General features: G+C 43.7%; 1 long non-coding RNA gene across 1 annotated transcript in view; it reads right to left on the bottom strand.

Moving 5' to 3' along the window:
• LOC106735794 (uncharacterized) overlaps positions 1-8,816 on the bottom strand; it is a 48,219-nt gene that overhangs the window by 32,122 nt on the left and 7,281 nt on the right. The window contains exon 2 of the long non-coding RNA XR_003550817.1: positions 6,708-6,802. This is a non-coding gene — a long non-coding RNA (uncharacterized LOC106735794). The remainder of the gene's footprint in view (positions 1-6,707; positions 6,803-8,816) is intronic.

Genomic DNA, 8,816 nt, shown 5'->3' on the forward strand with positions numbered 1-8,816 from the left:
AGGTGTACTTGGCAGAGAGACAGAGAAAGACAGAGAGACAGAAAGCGAGAAATCACCCCGCCCCACCCCACCCCCAAGGGATGGCCATGCCACAATTCCTTTTCCTCCATTTTCCTCTTGAGATTTTGGGTGCATGTGTACGCGCATTAGTTTGAAGCCACTGGGCTCAGGACTCGAACCTCGGTTGGCCATGTGGGAGTCCAAAAACGTAACCATTTTGCCATCTGCTGGTGCTTGTACTTTATTTTTTATTATTAAAAATCTTTTAAAAATAATTATTCATTTAATTTTAAAAACATATTATTATTTTAAAATTTTCTATAGGACATGTTCACTCACCAGAGAGATAGAGAGAGAGAAAGAGAGAAAGTGAGAAAGCAAGTCCCCAGGTCTGGGACTTAAACTGTGGTCAACCATGTGGAAGTCTAGCGCCTTAACCACCATACCACCTGCTGTCCTCCTCCTTGTACTTTCATATAACTAGCAGTGAAGTAGGTTTTTTATACCAGCAACACCACAAACCCTTGAGTAATACGTTGCATTAGGATGTTGTAACAGCTACCATATCACTAGACGATAGGAGTTTCTCAACTCTATTATAATCTTACGGACTCAGGGGACCAGCAGTTAGCGTAATGACTATGTTGCTAGACTCCCATGTAGTTGACAGCAGTTCAAGTCCCAGACCCGGTGGCTTAAACTCACGCCAGGCATGTGTGTGCATGCATGCTCAAGATTCTGAGAGGAGAATGGAAGAGAAGGGATTGCGGCGTGGCCATCCCCCCTTGCTTTCTGCCTCTCTGTCTCCCTTTGTCTTTCTGTTGAGCGCATATGCCCTATAGCAAATACCTCTCCAAAAAATAAATAAATAAAATAATAATAATCTTATGGAGTCACCATTATGTATGTGGCCTGTCATTGACAGAAACAATATTGTGTGATACACGACTGTATATTGAAGTATGTCCAATGTGCTGTGGAAATACGAAGATGGCAGTTAAATCTTTTCTTTTTAAAGATTTATTTGTTTTTAATTATATTTATGATCATTCTTCTTTTTTTTTTTTTTTTGGAGAGGTTTTTGCTACAGGGCGGGGGCGCTCCCCACGAGGCGGGTGCGCTCGCCAGACAGACAGAAAGCGAGAAATCACCCCCCAGGGGGGATGGCCACACTGCAATCCCTTCTCCTCCGTTCTCCTCTCGGGATTTTGGGCACGCACGCACACGCGCCCGGCGTGAGTTTTAAGCCACTGGGTCCAGGATGGGAACCGCAGTCGACTACGTGGGAGTCCAGCGACATAGCCATTACCCTAACTGCTGGTCCCCATTATTCTTCAATTTTGACCAGAGAGAGACAGATAGAGAGGAAGGGAGAGTGAGAAAGCAAGCCTCCAGGTCCAGTATCTGAACTGCGGTCGGCCACGTGGGAGTCCAGAGCCTCAACCACCACTCCACCTGCCGGCCCTGATGTCAGTTAAGTCTATTCGCAGAAATCAGAAAGCTTTACAAAGGTGATGGCTTTTTATTTCAAGTGGAAAGATCTCTGAACCATAAGTCAGATGATTTTTTTCTTAGCCTGTAACCATCGGCAGGAGAGTTGAGCTCTCTGTATCATAATGTTCTCTTCTGCAAAATATTTGCTTGCCTACCTGGTGAGAATCAAATGTTTGTGCAATTGTTTTATAACACACAAACATACTCTAAATGCAGCTAACAAAGATGGTATTGTTAACTGTCAGTCTAGATTAAAAACTCAAAATTGCTTTAACATAGTTTTTCCTCTCTGTCACAAAGAGCACATTTCCTTCTTGTGTTCCTTCTCAAGATCAACAATTCTCTTTACCACTCAGGGGAGTGGTCTGGATCAAGTTTCAGGTCTCAGAAAAGCCTTTGTGTGCCTGAGACAATTCTTGGCCTAAGGATCTTGATAGTACATTAAACCACCCACAGGGTGGCAGGGCCGAGCCAACTGGGTTCCTGAATTGTGTAAGAAAGAATTTCTTAGAAAAGGGGAAGTTGGGTTAAAGCACAAGATGTCCCATCTCTCTCATGTTATAAACATCAACTCAATCCAGTTTTCTCCTCAAAGAAAAACAAACCTCTCACCGCCTAACCCCCCTTGCTCTGATACATACTCTGGCAGTAGCTTTAAGAACTGGTTATATGTTATAGCAGAACAGAAGGAAATGAGGCTGAGATTTAAAATCTAACATTGATAAGAAACAAAACTAGGTTCTGAATTATGTCATGTTCTACTCCAGAGTCATACCCTCATCTATCGATTCGATTTATATTTAATAATTTATTTACTCTGTGAAATAAACTCTAATTGGAGCTAGGACGGATACAAAGATAAAAAAGAACATAGTGGGCCAGCAAGTAACATAGTGGGCCAGCAGGTGGCATGGTGTTTTTTTTTTTTTGGAGAGGTTTTTGCTACAGGGCACGTGCGCTCCCCAGAAAGCCAGAGAGACAGAGACATAGAAAGTGAGAAATCACCCCCCAGGGGGGATGGCCATGACACAATCCCTTCTCCTCCATTCTCCTCTTGGGATCTGAGTTTAAGCTGCTGGGTCCAGGAATTGAACCGCAGTCGACTACGTGGGAGTCCAGTGACATAGCCATTACGCTAACTGCTGGTCCTGAGGTGGCATGGTGGTTAAGGTGCTGGATTCCCACATGGCCAACCATGGTTTGAGTCCCAGACCTGGTGCCTTGCTTTCTTCCTCTCCCTTTCTCTCTCTGTCTCTCTCTGGTCAAATTAAAAAATAATAACAAATGGACTTAAATAAATAAATGATTTTTAAAAGAAATAAACAGATGTAAAAATTTTTTTAAAAGAGGCATAGTTGCTGCTTTCTAGGAATTCATTATCTAGGAGAGAAAAGGCTATTAATGCACAAGTGCGGTATGAGCAGTATCAACAATGTGCTATAGAATATTCAAAAGAGAATGAAATCATATTTGATTATTCAGTGAGAGACAAGGGAATTGGAAATCAAGGTTTCATAGAAGAAAAGTCACTTAGCCATCTACAGAAAAGTGAGTAGTATTTCAAAGAGCAGTGATGGGGAAGGAAGGACAGCCATTCTGGGTAAAGAGAAAAGCATGAGCAAAGACATGAAAACACGAAAGGCAGAGGAGGATACATTAGGGGAACACTGAGTACTTGGGTTTGGCTGAGGTATAGGGTACTTATGTAAGGAAGCAGCGGGAAATGAGAGTGGAAGTCTTTTCTTCATTCACGGTAGAGCGTGTGTGCACACGTGAGCGAGAGCAAGAAGCGCTTTCCACATGGTCTGGTCACATCACAATCCTCTTCCTCCAGTCTGTGCACCGGTCTGGTGTGTGCCTCAGGCTGATCAGGTTGAGGAATAAAACAGTATTTGTTTTTTGTTTTTTTGCTTTTTTTTTAAATACAATCACCATTGTGTATGTGGCCTGTTGTTGACAGAAAAAGCATTGTGTGATACATGACTGTGTATAGAAGTTTGTCCAACATGCTGTGGGAATACAAAGATGGCAGTTAAATCTATTCACAGAAATCAGAGGAAGCATTACAAAGGAGATGCCTTTTTTTTCCAAGAATCAGAAATGTATTAGTGAAAGATTTTTTAAAATTATTTATTTAATTTTACCCATTTATTATTATTATTATTCAATTTGACCAGAGAGGGAAAGTGAGAAAGCAAGCCAATAGGTCCAGGATTAGAACCATGGTCAGCCATGTAGGAGTCCAGTACCTTAACCATCATGCCACCTACTGGTCCCACTAGTATAAAGATCTTTGAACCATAAGTCAGAAAGACACAGAGAGAGAAAGTAAGAAAGCATCTCCTAGGGGAGATGGCCACTCCACAATCCCTTCTCCTTTCTGGATGTTGGGCATACATGCACATGTACTTGGCAGGCTTTCCAAGCCTCTGGGTCCGAGACTTGAACCTTGCAGTTGGCCATGTGGGATCCAGCCATCTTAACCACCAAGCCACCAGCTGGCCTGAACAGCATTTTTTTAAAGACAGGGGCCTCACTGGGTTGAGATCCTCCTGCCTCAGCATCCTGAGTAAGTGGGACCATAGGTACATACCACAACACCTAGCTCTTTCAGACAGGTTCTCACTATGTTGCCCAGACCTGCCTTGAACTTGTGGTCCTCCTGCCTCAGCCTTTCTGAGTTGCTAGAGTTACAGGTGACACTACTATAGTTAGCTTTTTAGGTTGGACCAGGAATTGAACCTGGACTTCCCTGTGACCCCAATCTGTGGAACATAGTGCCTTATCAGTCTGTGCTGCTGCAGCTAGGCCATGGGGCCATTTTATGAGTACTTTAAATACCAGGTTGAGGCATTTGAGTGTGATTCAGTAAACAAGAGATGTTGGAACATCACAGAAACAGGCAGGATTTCATTTTGTTAGATTCATCCAGACATGGCCAGGAAGATCAGTTGAACACTATTAAAATAATTCAGGCAAAATAATTCAGTAGTAGCAGTAGAATGAGAAACGGGAGACAGATTTTAAGACACTGGAAAGATGGCCTGCAGAGAATTTGACAGCTGACTGGATGGGAATGATGAAGAAGGACTCAAAGCTGATTCCCAGGGGTTGGCAGGTGGTATAGTGATTGAGGTGCTGGATGCCCACGTGGCCAGTCGTGGTCTGAGTCCTTGATGTGGCAGCTTGGTTTCTGATTTTCCTCTCTCTGGTCAAAATTAATCAATTAATTAATCAATTTAATTAAACAGAAGTAATTCTTTTTTTAAAAAAATAAATGATGGGAACTGGCAGTTAGTGTAATGGCTATGTCACTGGACTCCCACGTGGTCGACCGCGGTTCGCGTTCCGGACCCGGTGGCTTAAAACTCATGCCGGGCGCGTGTGCGTGCGGGCCTAGGATCCCGAGAGGAGAATGGAGGAGAAGGGATTGCGGCGTGACCATCCCCCCTGGGGGGTGATTTCTCGCTTTCAGTCTGTCTGTCTCTCTCTGGTGAGCGCATGCACCCTATAGCAAAAACCTCTCAAAAAAGAAGGAAAAAAAAAAAGAAATGATTCCTCAGGATCAGTGTAATGGTTACGAGACTGGACTCCCATGTAGTCAACCGTATTTCAAGCCCCAGACCTAGTGGTTTAAAACTCATGCCAGGCATTGGGGCCAGCAGGTGGTATAGTTAAGGTTCTAGACACTCCCACATAACTGACCACAGTTCAAGTCCCAGACCTGGTGGCTTGATTTCTCACTTTCCTTCTCTCTCTGTGGTCAAATTAAAATAAATTAATAAAATTAAATAAATAAATAAATATATATATATATATATTTTTAATTACAGAAGAGAACATTTGGACTGTAATCTTGGGATCTTGGGCATGCACGCACATGCGCCCAGTGTGAGTTTAAGCTGCCGGGTCTGGGACTTGAACCACAGTCCACTACATGGGAGTCCAGTGACATAGCCATTACGCTAACTGCTGGTCCCAAATAAATTATTTTTTAAAAAGAAACAAAAACTCATACCAGGTGCGTGTGCGTGCATGCCCAAGATACTGAGAGGAGAATGGAGGATAAGGGATTACGGTGTGACCACCCTCCCTGGGAGGTGATTTCTCACTTTCTGTCTCTATGCCTCTCTGGAGGGTGCATACGCCCTATAGCAAAAAAATCTCTCTCTCTCTCTAAAAAAAAAGAAAAGATGATTCTGGATTTTAAACCTTGATATAACTATTGTATAACAGTACTAGTAAAAGAAACAGAGAAGAAATGGGTTTGAGCACTAGAGAAGATTATTAATTCATTAATGTACAAGCTAAATTTGAGATGCCAGCTAGAACTTTGGAGACAAACTAAAGGTATAGTATAGATTTTAGTCAGTTACACAGAGTGGGTATACATGAGCAAACAGAGGAGCAGAACTTAAAGAAAAAAAGAGGGACAGTGACAAGTCCTTGAGAAAAACTTTAAGGGGATAGAGAAAAAAAGAAGTGCTAGCAAAGGAGAAAGAGATAAAGTACAAAAGTCAAGATGAGTGTTTACATTTTTAAAAACTTTTTTTTTTTGGGGGGGGGAGAAACCAGCAGTTGGCATAATGGCTATGTTGCTGAACTCCCATGTAGTAGACCACAGTTCGCGTCCCGGACCCGGTGGCTTAAATTCACGCCAGGCACGTGTGCGTGCGTGCCCAAGATCCCGCGAGGAGAATGGAGGAGAAGGGATTGCGGCGTGGCCATCCCCCCCCGGGGGGTGATTTCTCGCTTTCTGTCTCTCTGTCTCTCTCTCTCTCTCTGTCTGGCGAGCGCACGCGCCCTATAGCAAAATCCTCTCTGCATAAGTAGCAGAAGCCAGGTTACAAAAGGACAAGTTTAGTCAAGAGAGAAATCTTGTGTACAATAGATTATTCTCATAAGAAATTTGACAGAAGCCAGCAGGTGGCATGGAGGATAAGGTAGCTGGATCCCATGAGGCTGTCCGCGCAGTTCTAAAAACACACCGTGCCTACAGCCATACCACCCTAAACACACCTGATCTCGTCTGAAAAACACACCAGGCAGTATGTCCAAAATTCTGAGATAAGAATGGAGAAGAGATTGTAGTGCCACCATCTCCCCTGGGGGGTGCTTTCCCACCACCCTCACTCCCACCTCCTGTTGAGTGTATGAGTGTATGTGCCTATAACTCTTTTCTTTTCTTTTTTTTTTTTACAAAGAAGACATACCTTAAATGAGCCTGCAATATTTCTGAACAAGCAGATCCAGTCCCTTCTCTTCATCTTGCCATGAAGTTGGGCAACACACAGATCTCCATTCTCTCCTTAGTACAGTAGAAAAATAGACATCAGTAAACATGAAATGCGGGCTTCCAGATAAGGTATCTTACCCCCTTTATTCACGATAGAATACATGCACGCATGTGTGAGAGGGAGTGACAATGAGAACAGACAAGCATCTTCCACAGGGTCTCATCAAGCCACAATCTCCTTCCTCCGATCACCCAGCACATCAAATCCTGGCCACTCACGTGTGTGCCTGGCATGTTTCAGGCTGCCCACTCAGGAAATTCGAACCACGGCTGCTATGTGGGATCTGGTTTCTCCTGAGCAGTGCAATGCAGAGCCAGCCTGAGGTATGTTTTTTGTTTTTAGGTTTTTGCCACAGGGTGTGTGCACTCACTCTCTAGAGAGAGAGGGAAAGTGAGAAATCAGCCTCCAGGGTGATAGCCACATCACTATCACCTCTCCTTCTTTCTCCTCTCGGATTTTTGGTGCACGAGCACATGCAACTGGCGTGATTTTTCAAGGTGCTGGTTCCAGGACTCAAACTGTGGTAAACCATGAGGTCCAGTGCTTTAACCACACCACAGGTTGGCCCTGAGATATGTTTTTTTTTAAAGATTAATTTTAATATTATAATTATTATTAGTTTTAATCCCCTATAGGGCACATGTGTTCACCAGAGAAAGACAAAGAGAGAGGGAGTGAAAGTGAGAAAGCAACCTCCAGTTCTAGGATTGAACCACAGCCAGCCATGTGGGAATCCAGCACCTTAACCATCACACAACCCGCTGGTCCCAGACATAATTTTTTTAAAAAGAATTACTTGGGGCCAGTAGGTGGTGTAAAAGAGATTGCAGCATGGCCATCTCGTTGGGTGATTTCTCACTCTCTTTCTCTCTGGAGAACAAATATGCCCTATAGCAAAAAATCTCTCTCTAAAAAAGAAAAAAATGGGGGCCAGCAGGTGGTATAATGGTTACAACACTGGACTCTCACTGAACTCTGGGACCACGGTTTGAGTCCTGGACCCAGAGGCTTAAAACTCACACTAGATGAATAGGTGTGCGTGACCAAGAGTCCAAGAGGAGAATGGAGGAGAAGGGATTGCAGTATAGCCATCCCTCCCAGGGGTTATTTCTCGTTTTCTGTCTCTCTTTGTCTCTCTGGGGAGCGTATGTGTTCTATAGCAAAAATCTCTAAAAATAAAATTTAATTAATCCATTTGTTGTTGTTGTTGTTGTTGAATTTAACCAGACAAACACAGAGAGAAAGGAAAAGTGGAAGAGCAAGGAGCAAGTCGCCAGGTCCAGAACTCAAACTGTGGTCAGCCATACAAGAATCCAGCACCAAGGACCAGCAGTTGGAGTAATGGCTATGTTGCTGGACTCCCACGTAGTCGACCACAGTTTGAGTCCCAGACTCAGTGTCTTAAACTCACGCCTGGCGTGTGTGCGTGCATACCCAAGATCCTGAGAGGAGAATGGAGAAGGGACTGCGGCGTGGCTATCTCCCCTGGGGGGTGATTTCTCGCTTTCTATCTCTCTGTCTCTCTCTTTCTGGCAAGCACAGTGGCCCTATATCAAAAAACTCTAAGAAAAAGAATCTAGTACCTTTAACCACCACACCTGCCAGCCCCTTGTTATGTTTTTTTAAGAGAGAATTTTTTTAAAGAATTATTTTATTTAACTTTATTTATTTTTATTTTATCGGGGTATGGGGGGGAGAGAATGAGAAAATGAGAAAGCAGGCTGTCAGGTCTGGGACTCAAACTGCAGTCAACCATGATAGGAGTCCAGCATTCTTAGCCACCACACCACCTGCCAATCCCTTTAAGAGAGAATTTTGCTATAGGATGCATGCACTAATTGGAGAGACAAAGAGAGAGAGAGAGAAATCACCCCCTAGGCAGGATGGCCATGCCACAATCCCTTCTCCTCTATTCTCTTCTTGGGATCTTGGGCACGTGCACATGTGACCAGCATGAGTTTTAAGCCACTGGATCCAGAACTCAAACCACAGTCGACTACATGAAAGTCCAGCAATGTAACCATT

This window comes from Tupaia chinensis, unplaced genomic scaffold (assembly GCF_000334495.1).
Source record: "Tupaia chinensis unplaced genomic scaffold, TupChi_1.0 Scaffold000529_1, whole genome shotgun sequence".
In the NCBI taxonomy this organism is placed as follows: Eukaryota; Metazoa; Chordata; class Mammalia; order Scandentia; family Tupaiidae; genus Tupaia; species Tupaia belangeri.